This window comes from Aegilops tauschii, chromosome 3 (assembly GCF_002575655.3).
Source record: "Aegilops tauschii subsp. strangulata cultivar AL8/78 chromosome 3, Aet v6.0, whole genome shotgun sequence".
Lineage (NCBI taxonomy): Eukaryota > Viridiplantae > Streptophyta > Magnoliopsida > Poales > Poaceae > Aegilops > Aegilops tauschii.
In genome coordinates this window covers 149,553,777-149,568,132 of record NC_053037.3, presented here as the reverse complement: position 1 = coordinate 149,568,132, position 14,356 = coordinate 149,553,777, and the positions used below count along the sequence as shown (strand labels likewise).

Sequence of the window (14,356 nt, the reverse complement as noted above, 5' to 3'; positions counted from 1 at the left end):
AAGGAAGAATGAAGGAGGAACAATTCCAACCAATCATGGATAGGTTTGGGAAAAGATGTAGTGATTGGTCGGAGAAGTTTATGTCCTATGAAGCCAAGGAGGTCCATGTGAAGTCTGTGGCCCAGGCCCTCCCAACATTCACCATGAGCGTCTTCATGCTCTCTAAAGGCTTCTGCGAGAAGTACGAGAAAATGATTAGGGATTTTTGGTGGGGCGATGAAGAAGGTCACAGAAAGGTACACTGGATGTCTTGGGAACGAATGACAAAACCGAAAAGGGCAGGGGGCATTGGTTTCAGAGATATGCACTTATTTAACCAAGCGCTCCTTGCCAAGCAAGGGTGGCGGCTGATCCAGAATCCAAACAGCCTTTGCGCGAGAGTTCTTAAGTCCAAATATTACCCTCATGGTAACCTTCTGGACACAGTGTTTGCGACTGATGCTTCCCCAGTTTGGAGAGCAATAGAGTTTGGCCTCGAGCTTCTGAAAAAGGGTCTAATATGGAGAGTGGGAAATGGCCAGAAGATCCAAATAAAACGCGACCAATGGATCCCACGAAGAGAGGGACTCATGACAGCAGCATTCATAAGGAGATCTCGGATCAGATGGGTTAACCAACTCATCACATGGATAGAAAGGAGTGGAACGAAGAATTAATAAGGCAAATTTTCCACCCTTTTGATGCAGACAAGATTTGCAAAATTCACATCCCATCCTCGGACGTGGAGGACTGCATAGCATGGCATTACGAGAGAAACGACGATTTTTCGGTCAGAAGCGCCTACAAACTCGCAACGATGGGACTTCCACAACTAGCTCAAAACCCCTCTAGCTCGACAAGGGACCCAAATGATCGGAGCATATGGGATCTAATCTGGAAATCCAAGGTGCCGGGGAAAATACGAATCTTTGGATGGAGGGTAGCTACAAACACCCTAGCAACAAAAGAGAACAAATGGAAGAGAACCCTTGAGTTGGATGCTACCTGCAACATTTGTGGACATGGGACAGAAAATGAATATCATGCAGTGATTATGTGTACCAAGAGCAGAGCATTAAGAGCTGCTATGAGAGAGGTTTGGAGCTTACCTGCTGAAAACAAGTTCTGGTTCACAGGTGAAAACTGGCTGCAAGTAATGCTGGACTTAGAAAGCGAGGAAACGCGCGCCAAGATCCTGATGTTAATCTGGCGATGCTGGCATCTCAGGGAGGACTGCGTGCGAAATAACGGCAGAGAGACAATCAGTAGCTCAGTGCAGTTTCTGAAAAATTATGAGGAAGAATTAAGAATGGCAGAGGCATCAGCTGAATGGACGAGTGGAAAGACTGCAAAAAACTTCAGCCGGAACGGAACTCTGAATACTGCACATTTTGTGCATGCAGCTGAACGCCCTGAAGAAAAGTGGATCCCGCCAGTACGAGGTACAATTAAGATCAACACGGACGCAACATATCTAGCAGAGACAGGAGAAAGCGCGGGTGGCGCAGTCGGGCGAGACTACCAAGGCTCGGTCCTCAAATCAGTTTGCAAGAAATTGCCATTGTGCCGAAGCGTTGAAGAGGCGGAAGCTCGAGCCATTTCTGACAGGATTGCAATCCATGGCAGAAATGTTTAATGGCCGCGTGATCATTGAGACGGATAATCAACTGATTGCGAACGAACTACTGGAAACGAGGCCCACTTGTTCCCCTAACTACGGTCTAATAATGGACATCAAGAACTCTATGGCCGCTTTCTCTGCCTGCAGTGTTCAGTGCGTGAAGAGGAGCAGGAATACTTTGGCTCATGGACTGGCCGCGCTGACCAGGAGCTCGGGAGAGCAAGTTTTGATTGCGAACGTGCCGAGCAGCCTTCGACATCTTATGCTCTCTGAATGTACTGCTCCATTTTGAATAGGTCTCCTACTCTAATATCAAAAAAAAAGAATAATATTCTGTTACTGGTAACAGAATAATATTCTGGTAATATTCTGTTACCCTCGGCCATATAAGGAGCGGCGACACCATCTCCCCCTTCCCTCTCCCCGACCCAGCCCACCAGCTCGAACCGGCCCGATCGAAAAGAAAAAAGAATAGCTAGTTCCATCCTTCCCGATCCCCATCTCCTCCTACAGTGCGCCACCACCACCTGCCCGCCGCCACCCCTCGCACCGACGCCGCACGCCGCCACCCCCCGCCCCGCCGCCGTGCGCTGCCATCCCCCGCCCCGTCACCGTGCACCGCCGCCCCCCGCCCCGTGCCCCCCGCCCCTTCCCTAACCTCCCACCTCCTGCTACCCACGCGCCCGTGCCCCCCCAGCCCCGGCGCCAGCCAGCCCTGACGACCGTGACCTAGGCGCCCCCAAGCCCAGCACCCCAACTCCGGTAGCCCCAAACCCCGGCGACCCGAAGCCCCGCGCCCCCCATCCCGGAGAAGCACTCGCGCCGGCGACTTGCTCTGCGCCCCGACCCCATATCCGGCGTCGCCCTCCACAGCCTCAACGTGCAGGCTGTTCACCTCCGCCATCGATGTCCATTCACCGCCGCCCCTAGGCCATTCACCTCCGCCACCCCAGTCCGTTCTCCTCCGCCACGTATGTCCGTTCACCGCCACCCCAAGAATCCCCGCTGAGCCTCGTCCGCAACCCCGGCCCTCTTTGCGTCCACCCAGGTCCACATTGTGGGGCCATCGTGTTCTCTTCACCGCCACTCAGGTCCGACGAGCCGCCGCAGGCAGGATCCTCTGCGTGCTAGCCTCGGTGCTAGCCCTACACGATGGCACGGCACCATTCACTGCTACCACCATGGGTCGTTCAATGACACAGCGTCGAGTCGTTCCACACCGCAGCTCAGGAGTTTGCCTCCTTTCCCAACCTCCACTATGCTCTAGCTAAGGTCTCTCATGTTCTGCTCTCTCCCGTAACCTCTGTCTCTTCTTTCGCTTGAATTCCTGCTAATGTTAGCTGTAGCTTGAATTGCTGAAATATTAATGTATTTTTACTCTGCTTGAAAATGCTTGAAATGCTGCTGGTGCTTCCCTATGCGCGACGATTTTGATTGTTTAGCACAAAAGGGGGACGGGTACTTGTTGTAATGCTTGACATCAATCTACAATCGGCAGTTAGAGAAAGAATAGTAGCAAGTCCAAGCTCTCTTTGAGTGGAGGTACATAACCAATTCAAATGCTTGTTTTGATTATGTTTAAGGAAACTCATAATCTTTATCTTTGTCCACTGTTAGCTATGTAAAACAACTCAATAAAAGTTCACTTTTCAATGCTTTAAATAGTTCAATTGGTAAAAATAGTAGGTGTTCATTCTACAAAAAAGCACTGACTTTTATATGTGTAAAGAAAGAAATGGAAATATGTAAGTTCATACAGGGACATATATATGCTGAACTTGCGTCCAGCACACGAGCATTTGCGTCCACCACTAAGGGGCATTTGCATCCCGCACATCAGCTACATGCTCAACAGTTGCACACTGTCGCCATGGACATGCACAAATGATATGAAGTAGAAGTTTGTTAGTTCAGTTTTTTTATTGATTTAACTTGTTTTAAGTAGTAGTGCAGCAATAAAAGGTGTAGTTGTACTGAGTTTTAGTTGCTATATGGGGAACCCAGTGGCCATTTATTTTGGTTTACAGTTCAGCTTGTCTATTCTTTTCAGTCCGTATGCTTTATTGTGCATAATCTTGAGGAAATCCCCAAAAATCATGTGTGCACTCAAGGTAATTAAGTGGCTTTGTAAAATCTTATAGTCCATCCCAGACTAAGCAAAACAGTACATATTAGTCTTGGTTTGTGGTTGGACATGCAATCTGGTTTCATAGATTCTTCTGCTCAAACTGGAAATACCTAGTTTTAGGTAATCCTACTAGTTCAGTGCTAGTACTTCTATTTTATGTTTATCTTACAAGTGGAAAATGTCGAGGCTGGTCCTGTTGCCAATTTTTCATAAATATTCTAAGTAGCCTGAGACACATCCTGTCCTCTATACAGATTCAGAGTTTGACACGTCAATGGAAGTTTGTTCTCAAAACTAAAATTGTTCTGCATGTACTGATAGATTAGTTGTTAATTATTGGAGTGTTTTGTTCTTGCAGAATAAAAATATGATGTATGCATTGCTTCTTGTCCCAGCTGAGAGAACACTCATGTTAAAAAGTATAAAGCAGTTTTGAAGCAATTCCCAGTGTCTTTAGAAGCATTCATGGTTAAAAAGCAACGACAACCTCCATTCGAGTTGAGAAATGGTCATCGTCCAAGTTAAGCAGTAGGTGCCGTCCAAGTTCAGAGAGGGTTGTATGCAAGTACAGAAGTTTGTTTCAGTGAGAAAAAATGCGGGGTTTTGACAATATTCTGTATGATTCATTTGTTCATCCTTAGAACTTGGCAAAATTCAGTCTAGCTTTCTATGATGGAGGCACATATGAAGTCTTGTGCAATGGTTATCCCCCTTGTGCTTCTAAGATTCGTATTTTGTTTCTTCAAATGTGTTGTGCGCCTGTTTGATGAGGTAAAACAAAGTAAAAATGTGAAAATGTCATTAAAGACACTTGGAAGTACGAATGTAAAAACTAAATAATTTCTGATTCTCGTCAGGTAGGAAGCTTTGGAGAAGAAAACATAAGTTTTTAAAAGAAGGAATGGTAAAATTGTAAGTCCGTTCAACTATATAAACCATAAAGGTATGATGGTGATGACGTTGACAGTAAGGATAAGGATGATAAAGAAAATTAAAAACTAAAACTAAAAGAACATCGAGTGATTATTTTTTGAGAAGTACAAACTCTCTAGTACCATCAGTACCATAAATTAAAAATTAAGAATCGGAAAATTCAAATGGGAAAAGTTCAAGATGCAAAACGTGAGAAGTCCAAAAAATCGTTAAAAAAAACTTAATTCTCCCGTCTATGGATTGTTAAGGCTCTTAATTCTCCTGTCTATGGATTGTTCAAGCTCTTCCATCGTTACTAAAAATGTGTCACTAGCATATAAGTTCAAAACACAAACTTTTCTCGGGAAGAACTTCAGTCAGTGAAACTATATAAACTATGCAAGTTTAGTGATGATGACACCGTCAACTCGGATGAGAAAGCACATTTAAAATTAAAATATTTTTTATTTTACTTCTATAAGTTCATGATCAACCCCGAGGTAGTTCAAATAATCTAGTCATATAAGTCGAAATAATCTATTCACTTGTATTATTTTGTGCTCACACTATTTACTGTGTTGTGTGACAGGTTGATGAAGATGTTGAAGCATTGGGCAATGGACACACTATCTTCATACATGGAGCAGTGACCGCTCAACACTTTTTTTTGTGATAAATGTTATTATGATCTATTCTATGTATTATATTGTATGATCGGGAGAACTCAGAAGTTCATGTGTTGTCGGTGAAAAATTTCAAAACATTTTGTTTAGTAAGAACTTTTTTTATCAAATGATAAACCTATGTTAATGGAAAACAGTAGTTGAGACGAGAGAAGTCCAAAACATCGTTGCAAAAAGAAACACATGATTTTTTTCTCTTTTCTTTATGAGAAAATATCATTCATAGTATATACAATGCAAGTTCGAGGACTATGATACCGTAAACCGAGGAAAACCATATCAAAAGATAAAAAGTAAAATCTACTCTGTGAAAACACGCTCAGTACAAATCTATATGGGCATCAGTTCAAGTACTATTTTTTCGAAACTATTCAAAAATAATCTATGAAAAAATATATCAGTACAAACACACACATAAATCAGTACAAACATAGTCCAACACATCGTTGCAAAAAAAGTTGAGTTCAAAAAAATAAACACATGAAAAAATTCTTTTCAAAAGAATATGATTCAGTTCAACATATAAGCCATGCAAGTTCGGTGACTATGATATCGTGTACCATTGAAACGTTACGAGGAAAATCATATACCGAAAAAACAGGGTAAAAGTCTAGTCTATGAAAACACGCTCAGCACAAATCCATACGGACATCCATTCAAGTACTCTCTTTTTGGAACCTTTCAAAAATACTCTGTGAAAAATAAATTAGTACACACATACATAGTTCAGTACAAGTACTCTGCTTTTTTTAACGGAAAAACATCACGACGTGTCTCACCGTATTCAAAATTACTCATCAACGATTGCTAATTTGAGAAAACGTTCAACATGGCTAAGTTTTGCATTTTCGATAGCTATCCAACGGTATATTATTTGGCCCATTTCGACAAACTTTTTAAAAAAATCATGTTCAAAATCAAATTTGACCGTATTCGAATTCGTTTTTAAACCGCAAGGAATTAGAAAAACATTTCTATACAAAAATTTGCGCATTTTCCATAGCTTTCCAACGCCGTATCATTTGCATCAATCTGACAAACCGTTTGCAAACAAATGCGAAAATACGTTTCATCCATAATTTCACCATTTTTCAAATTACTTTTAAATTGTATATAATTTGAAAAAACAGTAGATATATGGAAGATGCAGATTTTTTTCCAGCTTTCCAACGCCATCTTATTTGCTAAATTCCGACAAACTGTTTGAAAATTGAGTCCAAAATACGATTCACGTTTTCCGTTTTGAAAAAAATGGGTTTTTCAAAACTGCTCTTAAACCGTGATGATTTTGCAAAAAAACATATATATTTGTAATGTAGATGTCAAGATCTTTCCAACGATATATTACACGCCCCATTCCGACGAAAAGACGATCAGTTCAACGTGATGAAAAACATCAGTACAACCGCCTGAAACTATCAGTTCAAGTAGGGTAACAGAATAATATTTTGTTACGCGAAACAGAATAGCCCAGATGTATATATATATTGATCATCTACCATATGACCAAAGGAGTTTAGTGTTAAAAATTGAAAAAAAAATAGATAACATTTGTCCGTTTTTATACATTGATTGATTTTTTTGCAGGGAAAAATGAATTCTCATTACTCAAGGAGGCTTCTCAGCGAGAGCCAGGTCTACAACAAAATCCATCCCGGCAGTAAGCCAAACTGCTGTGTGCGGAGTGTTACGGCCATAGGTGGCCAGCTCATGACTAATCATGTTCTGCAGGCGGCTACAACGAGTAAAAGAGATCTCCCTAGCATCACTTCCAGCCAACCTACGAATCTCCTCTATAAGTGCACGATGTGACGAATCTCCTCTATATGTACATTGATTGATTTCCTAGGGATTTAATGTGCAATAATCAAATTAGAGCTACATGAGACCCGTGATTGTGCACCAAAATGGATTGGAAATTCATATGTACGTGTCCGTGGTTGCATGTTTAGTCCCCATGCAAGAAATTTTAAACATCGATAATCTTGATTTTAAAATCTAGTAAATCCAAAACTAAGTTGAAATTCATGAAACTTATCATGGTGTTGTATGGACACCAATAGACTGTAATATAATATATATTTTTCAAATTTGACACAAGTTTTGATATAATCTTCTTATAGACAGGAAATTATCAATAATTAGCAACCAATATCGCAAACGGACTCTTTTAGTCGAACCGTGTGTGTTAGACCAACAATGTACGTGCCGTGATTCGGTTAAGCAATAAAGCGATAGAATAAATCATCAAAAAGGAAAAATAAATATATTACGTGTTGCCACGCGTCCCGTGTGCCGTACGGGCATCCGTGAATTGACAAGACACATGCTAGCAGTTTGCCGCACAGGCAGACTGGGAGTCCGAGGCATGCACATGTTCGCTAGGCAGTTTCACCGGGGGGCGTGCTAGTAGCTATGTGAAATGACGATAGGCATGCCAGCAGTCTGCTGCACAGGCTCACTAGAAGGCGAGCCAGCCCTTACTTGACGAAAAATCGTTGTGGTTTTGATGCGTAGGTAAGAACGGTTCTTGCTAGAAGCCCGTAGTAGCCACGTAAAACTTGCAACAACAAATTAGATGACGTCTAACTTGTTTTTGCGGGGCATGTTGTGATGTGATATGGTCAAGGCATGATGTGATATACGTTATTGTATGAGATGACCATGTTTTGTGAAAGTTATCGGCAACTGGCAGGAGCCTTATGGTTGTCGCTTTATTGTATGAAATGCAATTGCCATGTAATTGCTTTACTTTATCACTATGCGGTAGCGATAGTTGTAGAAGCAATAGTTGGCGAGACGACAACGACGCTACGATGGAGATCAAGGTGTCAAGTCAGTGACGATGGAGATCATAATGGTGCTTTGGAGATGGAGATCAAGGGCACAAGATGATGATGGCCATATCATGTCACATATTTTGATTTCACGTGATGTTTATCTTTTATGCATCTTATTTTGCTGAGTACAGCGGTAGCATTATAAGATGATCCCTCACTAAATTTCAAGGTATAAGTGTTCTCCATGAGTATGCATCGTTCCCACAGTTCGTCGTGCCGAGACATCATGTGATGATCGGGTGTGATAAGCTCTATGTTCACATACAACGGGTGCAAGCCAGTTTTGCACATGCAAAATACTCGGGTTAAACTTGACGAGCCTGGCATATGCAGATATAGCCTCGGAACAATGAGACCAAAAGGTCGAACATGATCATATAGTAGATATGATCAACATAGAGATGTTCACCATTGAAAGCTACTCCATCTCACGTGATGATCGAACATGGTTTAGTTGATATGGATCACGTGTTCATTTAGATGACTAGAGGGATGTCTATCTAAGTGGGAGTTCTTAAGTAATATGATTAATTGAACTTTAATTTTTCATGAACTTAGTCCTGATAGTTTTTGCATATCTATGTTGTTGTAGATCAATGGCCCGTGCTACCCTTCCCTTGAATTTTAATGCATTCCTAGAGAAAGCTAAGTTGAAAGATGATGGTAGCAACTACACGGACTGGGTCCGTAACTTGAGGATTATCCCCATTGCTGCACAGAAGAATTATGTCCTTGATGCACCACTAGGTGATGAACCTGTTGCAGGAGCAGATGCAGACGTTATGAACGTTTTTTAAGCTCGGTATGATGACTACTTGATAGTTTAGTGCACCATGCTTTATGGCTTAGAACCGGGACTTCAAAAAATGTTTTGAAATGCCACAGAGCATATGAGATGTTCCAAGAGTTGAAATTGGTATTTCATACTCATGCCCGTGTCGAGAGGTATGAGACCTTTTGACAAGTACTTAGCCTACAAGATGGAGGAGAATAGCTCAACTAGTGAGCATGTGCTCAGAATGTCTGGGTACTACAATCGCTTGAATCAAGTGGGAGTTAATCTTCCAAGTAATATAGTGATTGACAGAGTTCTCTAGTCACTATAACCAAATTACTAGAACTTCGTGATGAACTATAATACGCAAGGGATGACAAAAATGATTCCCGAGCTCTTCGCGATGCTGAAATCGGCGAAGGTAGAAATCAAGAAATAGCATCAAGTGTTGATGATTAACAAGAACACTAGTTCCAAGAAAAAGGGCAAAGGAAAGAAAGGGAACTTCAAGAAGAATGGCAAGCAAGTTGCCACTCCCATGAAGAAGCCCAAAGCTAGACCCACGCCTGAAACTGAGTGCTTCTACTGCAAAGGAAATGGTCACTAGAAGTGGAACTGCCCTAGATACTTGGCGGATAAGAAGGATGGCAAAGTGAACAAAGGTATATTTGATATACATGTTATTGATGTGTACTTTACTAGTGTTCATAGTAACCCCAGGGTATTTGATACCAGTCCAGTTGCTAAGATTAGTAACTCAAAACACGAGTTGCTAAATGAACAGAGACTAGTTAAGGGCGAGGTGACGATGTGTGTTGGAAGAGATTCCAAGGTTGATAAGATCACCATCACACACTCCCTCTACCTTCGGGATTAGTGTTGGACCTAAATAAATGTTATTTGGTGTTTGCGTTGAGCATGAATATGATTGGATCATGTTTGTTGCGATACGGTTATTCATTTAAGTCAGAGAATAATTGTTGTTCTATTTACATGAATAAAACCTGCTACGGTCATACACCCAATGTAAATGGTTTATTGAATCTCGATCGTAGTGATACACATATTCATAATATTGATGCCAAAAGATGCAAAGTTGATATTGATAGTGCAACATATTTGTGGCACTGCCGTTTAAGTCATATTGGTGTAAAGCGCATGAAGAAACTCCATAACAGATGGACTTTTGGAATCATGCCTCATGGGCAAGATGACTAAAACTCTGTTCTCTGGAACAATGGAGCGAACCAATAATTATTGGAAATAATACATCTGATGTATGAAATCCGATGAGTATTGAGGCACGCGGCGGGTATCATTATTTTCTGACCTGCACAGATGATTTGAGTGGATATGGGTATATCTGCTTGATGAAACACAAGTCTGAAACATTTGAAAAGTTCAAAGAATTTCAGAGTGAAGTGGAGAATCATCGTAACAAGAAAATAAAGTTTCTACGATCTGATCACGGAGGCGAATATTTGAGTTATGAGTTTGGCCATCATTTAAAACAATGTGAAATAGTTTCACAGCTCACGCCACCTGGAACACCACAGCGTAATGGTGTGTCCGAACATCGTAACAGTACATTATTAGATATGGTGCGATCTATGATGTCTCTTACCGATTTGCCACTATCGTTTTGGGGTTATGCATTAGAGACAGATGCATTCACGTTAAATAGGGCATCGTCTAAATCCGTTGAGACGACACCGTATGAATTGTGGTTGGGCAAGAAACCTAAGTTGTCGTTTCTTAAAGTTTGGGTTGCGATGCTTATGTGAAAAAGCTTCAGCCTGATAAGCTCAAACCCAAATTGGAGAAGTGCGTCTTCATAGGATACCCAAAAGAAACTGTTGGGTACACCTTCTATCACAGATCCAAAGGCAAGATTTTTGTTGCTAAGAATGGATTCTTTCTAGAGAAGGAGTTTCTCTCGAAAGAAGTGAGTGGGAGGAAAGTAGAACTTGATGAGGTAATTGTACCTTCTCCCGAATTGGAAAGTAGTTCATCATAGAAATCAGTTCCAATGATGCCTACACCAATTAGTGAGGAAGTTAATGATGATGATCATGAAACTTCAGATCAAGTTACTACCGAACCTAGTAGGTCAACCAGAGTACGTTCCGCACGAGAGTGGTACGGTAATCCTATTGTGGAAGTCATGTTACTAGACCATGACGAACCTACGAACTATGAGGAAGCGATGATGAGCCCAGATTCCGCGAAATGGCTTGAGGCCATGAAATCTGAGATGGGATCCACGTATGAGAACAAAGTGTGGACTTTGGTTGACTTACCCGATGATCGGCAAGCCATAGAGAATAAATGGATCTTCAAGAAGAAGACTGACGCTGACGGTAATGTTACTGTCTACAAAGCTCAACTTGTTGTGAAAGGTTTTCAACAAGTTCAAGGAGTTAACTACGATCAGACCTTCTCACCCTAGCGATGCTTAAGTCCGTCCGAATCATGTTAGCAATTGCCGCATTTTATGATTATGAAATTTGGCAAATGGATGTCAAACCTGCATTCCTTAATGGATTTCTTAAAGAAGAGTTGTATATGATGCAACCAGAAGGTTTTGTCGATCCTAAGGTGCTAACAAAGTGTGCAAACTCCAGCGACCCATCTATGGACTCGTGCAAGCATCTCGGAGTTGGAATATACGCTTTGATAAGGTGATCAAAGCATATAGTTTTATACAGACTTGTGGTGAAGCCTGTATTTACAAGAAAGTGAGTGGGAGCACTACAACCTTTATGATAAGTATATGTGAATGACATATTGTTGATCGGAAATGATGTAGAATTTTCTGGAAATCATAAAGGAGTGTTTGAAAGGAGTTTTCCAATGAAAGACCTCGGTGAAGCTGCTTACATATTGGGCATCAAGATCTATTGAGATAGATCAAGACGCTTGATAAGACTTTCGATTAGTACATACCTTGATAAGGTTTTGAAGGAGTTCAAAATGGATCAGTCAAAGAAGGAGTTTCTTGCCTGAGTTGTAAGGTATGAAGTTGAGTAAGACTCAAAACCCGACCTCGGCAGAAGATAGAAAGAGGATGAAAGTCATTCCCTATGCCTCAGCCATATGTTCTATAAATTATGCCACGCTGTATACCAGACCTATTGTGTACCTTGCCATGAGTTTGGAAAAGGGGTACAATAGTGATCCAAGAGTAGATCACTAGACAGCGGTCAAAATTGTCACATCCTAGTTAGTTCATGCATTAGAGTGTTGCATCATGGCTACATTTCACAGAAACCTGAAATGGGGATGCCAGAAACCCCCAGCACCCCCCCTGGAACAACTAGGGTTTACTAAATTTTTTCCAATGAACCTGAAATGCCCTCCATAAATGTTCACCCCCTTTGGTCTTGGCTAAAACCTCTGCCAAAAATGGTTTCATATTTTTGGAGGCCATCTTGGATTTTTGCACAAGCCATAAGTATTTGCATTTGGGCATTTTAAATGCTATAAATATTTTCAAATGCCCAAATAATCTTGAAGGTATTTCTAGGCTGTTGGGAATAATCTCAAAGGTGCCTCAGAATATTTCCAGGATTTTTCCAAATGAAATAGTATTTTTACTATTTCAAAACACAGTACAGAAATAAATAAAAAAGAGAAAGAACAGAAGGCAGAAGACTTACCTGGCAGCCCACCTGGCGGCCCAGCACTGTGCTGGCCCGCGCCAGTCAGCTGCCTGCTCTCGCCAGAGCAGGCAGAGAGCTGACGCCGGCGAGCGTGAGCTCGCCACGGCGCCAGCAGCTTGCCGCCCTCGCCGCGGATGAGCTGGCCGACCTCTCTCGACGCGCCCCGAGCCCCTGGACATTGCCATTCTCCCCCATCGCCTCTCCCTCGCCTTCTCCCCACCATGGCCGACGCCGCCGCAGCCACCTCACCGGAGTAACCGCGGCCACCGTCGACCTCGCGCCGTACTAACGTGTCCTACAGCACCGCCCTCGCCCACTCCTTTGAGCAAGCCGAGCCCCGAGCGCTCGTTTGCCCCAACACCGTCACCGACCTCGCCTTCGCCGCTCACCGTCGGAGATCCCCTCCGCCGTCGCCACTGCTACAGCTCGTCTCCGACCTCGCCGTCTGCTCCGTCGCAACCGCCGTGAGCATGGCCACCTTCCCATCCTCTCCTCTCTCTCTCTCGAGCGCTGTAGCCACCGCACGAAGCTCACCCGAACGCGCCGCCGCACGAGCTTGTCGCCGACGAGGCTCCGGCCATCTAACGGCCGCACCACCGTAGCCATTAGCTTCACCGCAACGCCAGGAACCCGTAGCACCCTCGCACGTTCCTCGCCGCGCTCTCTAGCTACGGTTCCGACTACGCCCGTACCCCGGCAGCCGCACGGCTCGTCGCCGGCGTTGATTCCGGCGACCCCGAGCTCCACTACAACCACCAGTCGACGCGGTTCGCCCCCAGCTACACATAGGTACTCTCCGCCGTCCTTTTGGTCGCCGGAGGGGGATCCCACACTCCACCGCCGCGTCTGGACGTCGCCGGCGGCTAAACGCCGGCGAGTCAACGTGGTTTGACCACAGGTCAACCCCCCAGGGTCACTGACGAGTGGGGCCCGCCTGCTAACTAATCTGAGTTAGAGTTAAAACTAATCCTAATTAACTAATTACCTAACAGTGTCACTGACACAGGGGACCCACACGTCAGGTTTGACCTGGACGACCCCGTTGACCTGCTCACGTCACACTGACGTCAGGCTGACGCAGTAAAGCTTTTACTGGAATTATTCTTATATTGGAAATTCCAGAAATTATCACAAACTTCAAAAAATCATAGAAAATAATCTATAGCTCAGAATGAAAAGATTTATATATGACAAATGATCAGAAAAATCCATTCTATCCATCTGTACTGGTTTCATGCATGATTAAGCAAGTTAACCTACTGTTTTATACAGAACAAGATAAGGCACTAATATGGGCCATTTATGAACTTGGAATTTGAATCTTTGATTCAAATTAGTCCAAACCCTTCTGGCCTTAGTTGCATTAGCCCAATACATCCATTTTGCCATGTCCCATGCATGCATCATATTGTTGCACTTGCTTGATGTTGATTGTGCTTCGATGTGTTCATTGTGGTAGGTCCTGCCTCCGAGGATATTCACGAGTATCCAACTGAAGGGCAGTATCCCACCACCACTCTGTCAGGCAAGCAACCCATTGATCATTTCGATACAAACCCATCTTCTCGCTTCTGCTCTCGTTTACTGCATTAAGACAACGCGATTCAAACTGCTGTGTGTTGCGGTAGTTGAACCCACTTTCCTTTGCATGACCTGTCATTGCCACAGTAACTAGATGAAACCCACTAGCATGTGTAGGAGTTGATTGAGCCATGTTGTGTTCCTACAATGCTATGCTTGCTATGCTTAGAGTTGT

General features: G+C 43.1%; 1 long non-coding RNA gene across 2 annotated transcripts; it reads left to right on the top strand.

Annotated features, from left to right (window-relative positions):
- The first annotated feature begins 1,202 nt into the window (after positions 1 to 1,202).
- Positions 1,203 to 4,434, top strand: LOC120976571 (uncharacterized). 2 transcript variants are annotated; one of them, XR_012204543.1, is made up of 2 exons: positions 1,203 to 2,872; positions 4,087 to 4,434. It is a non-coding gene; the product is annotated as an uncharacterized lncRNA (long non-coding RNA). The 2 variants fall into 2 exon arrangements; XR_005772395.3 differs by having other exon boundaries at positions 1,203 to 3,142.
- Positions 4,435 to 14,356: the final 9,922 nt, after the last annotated feature.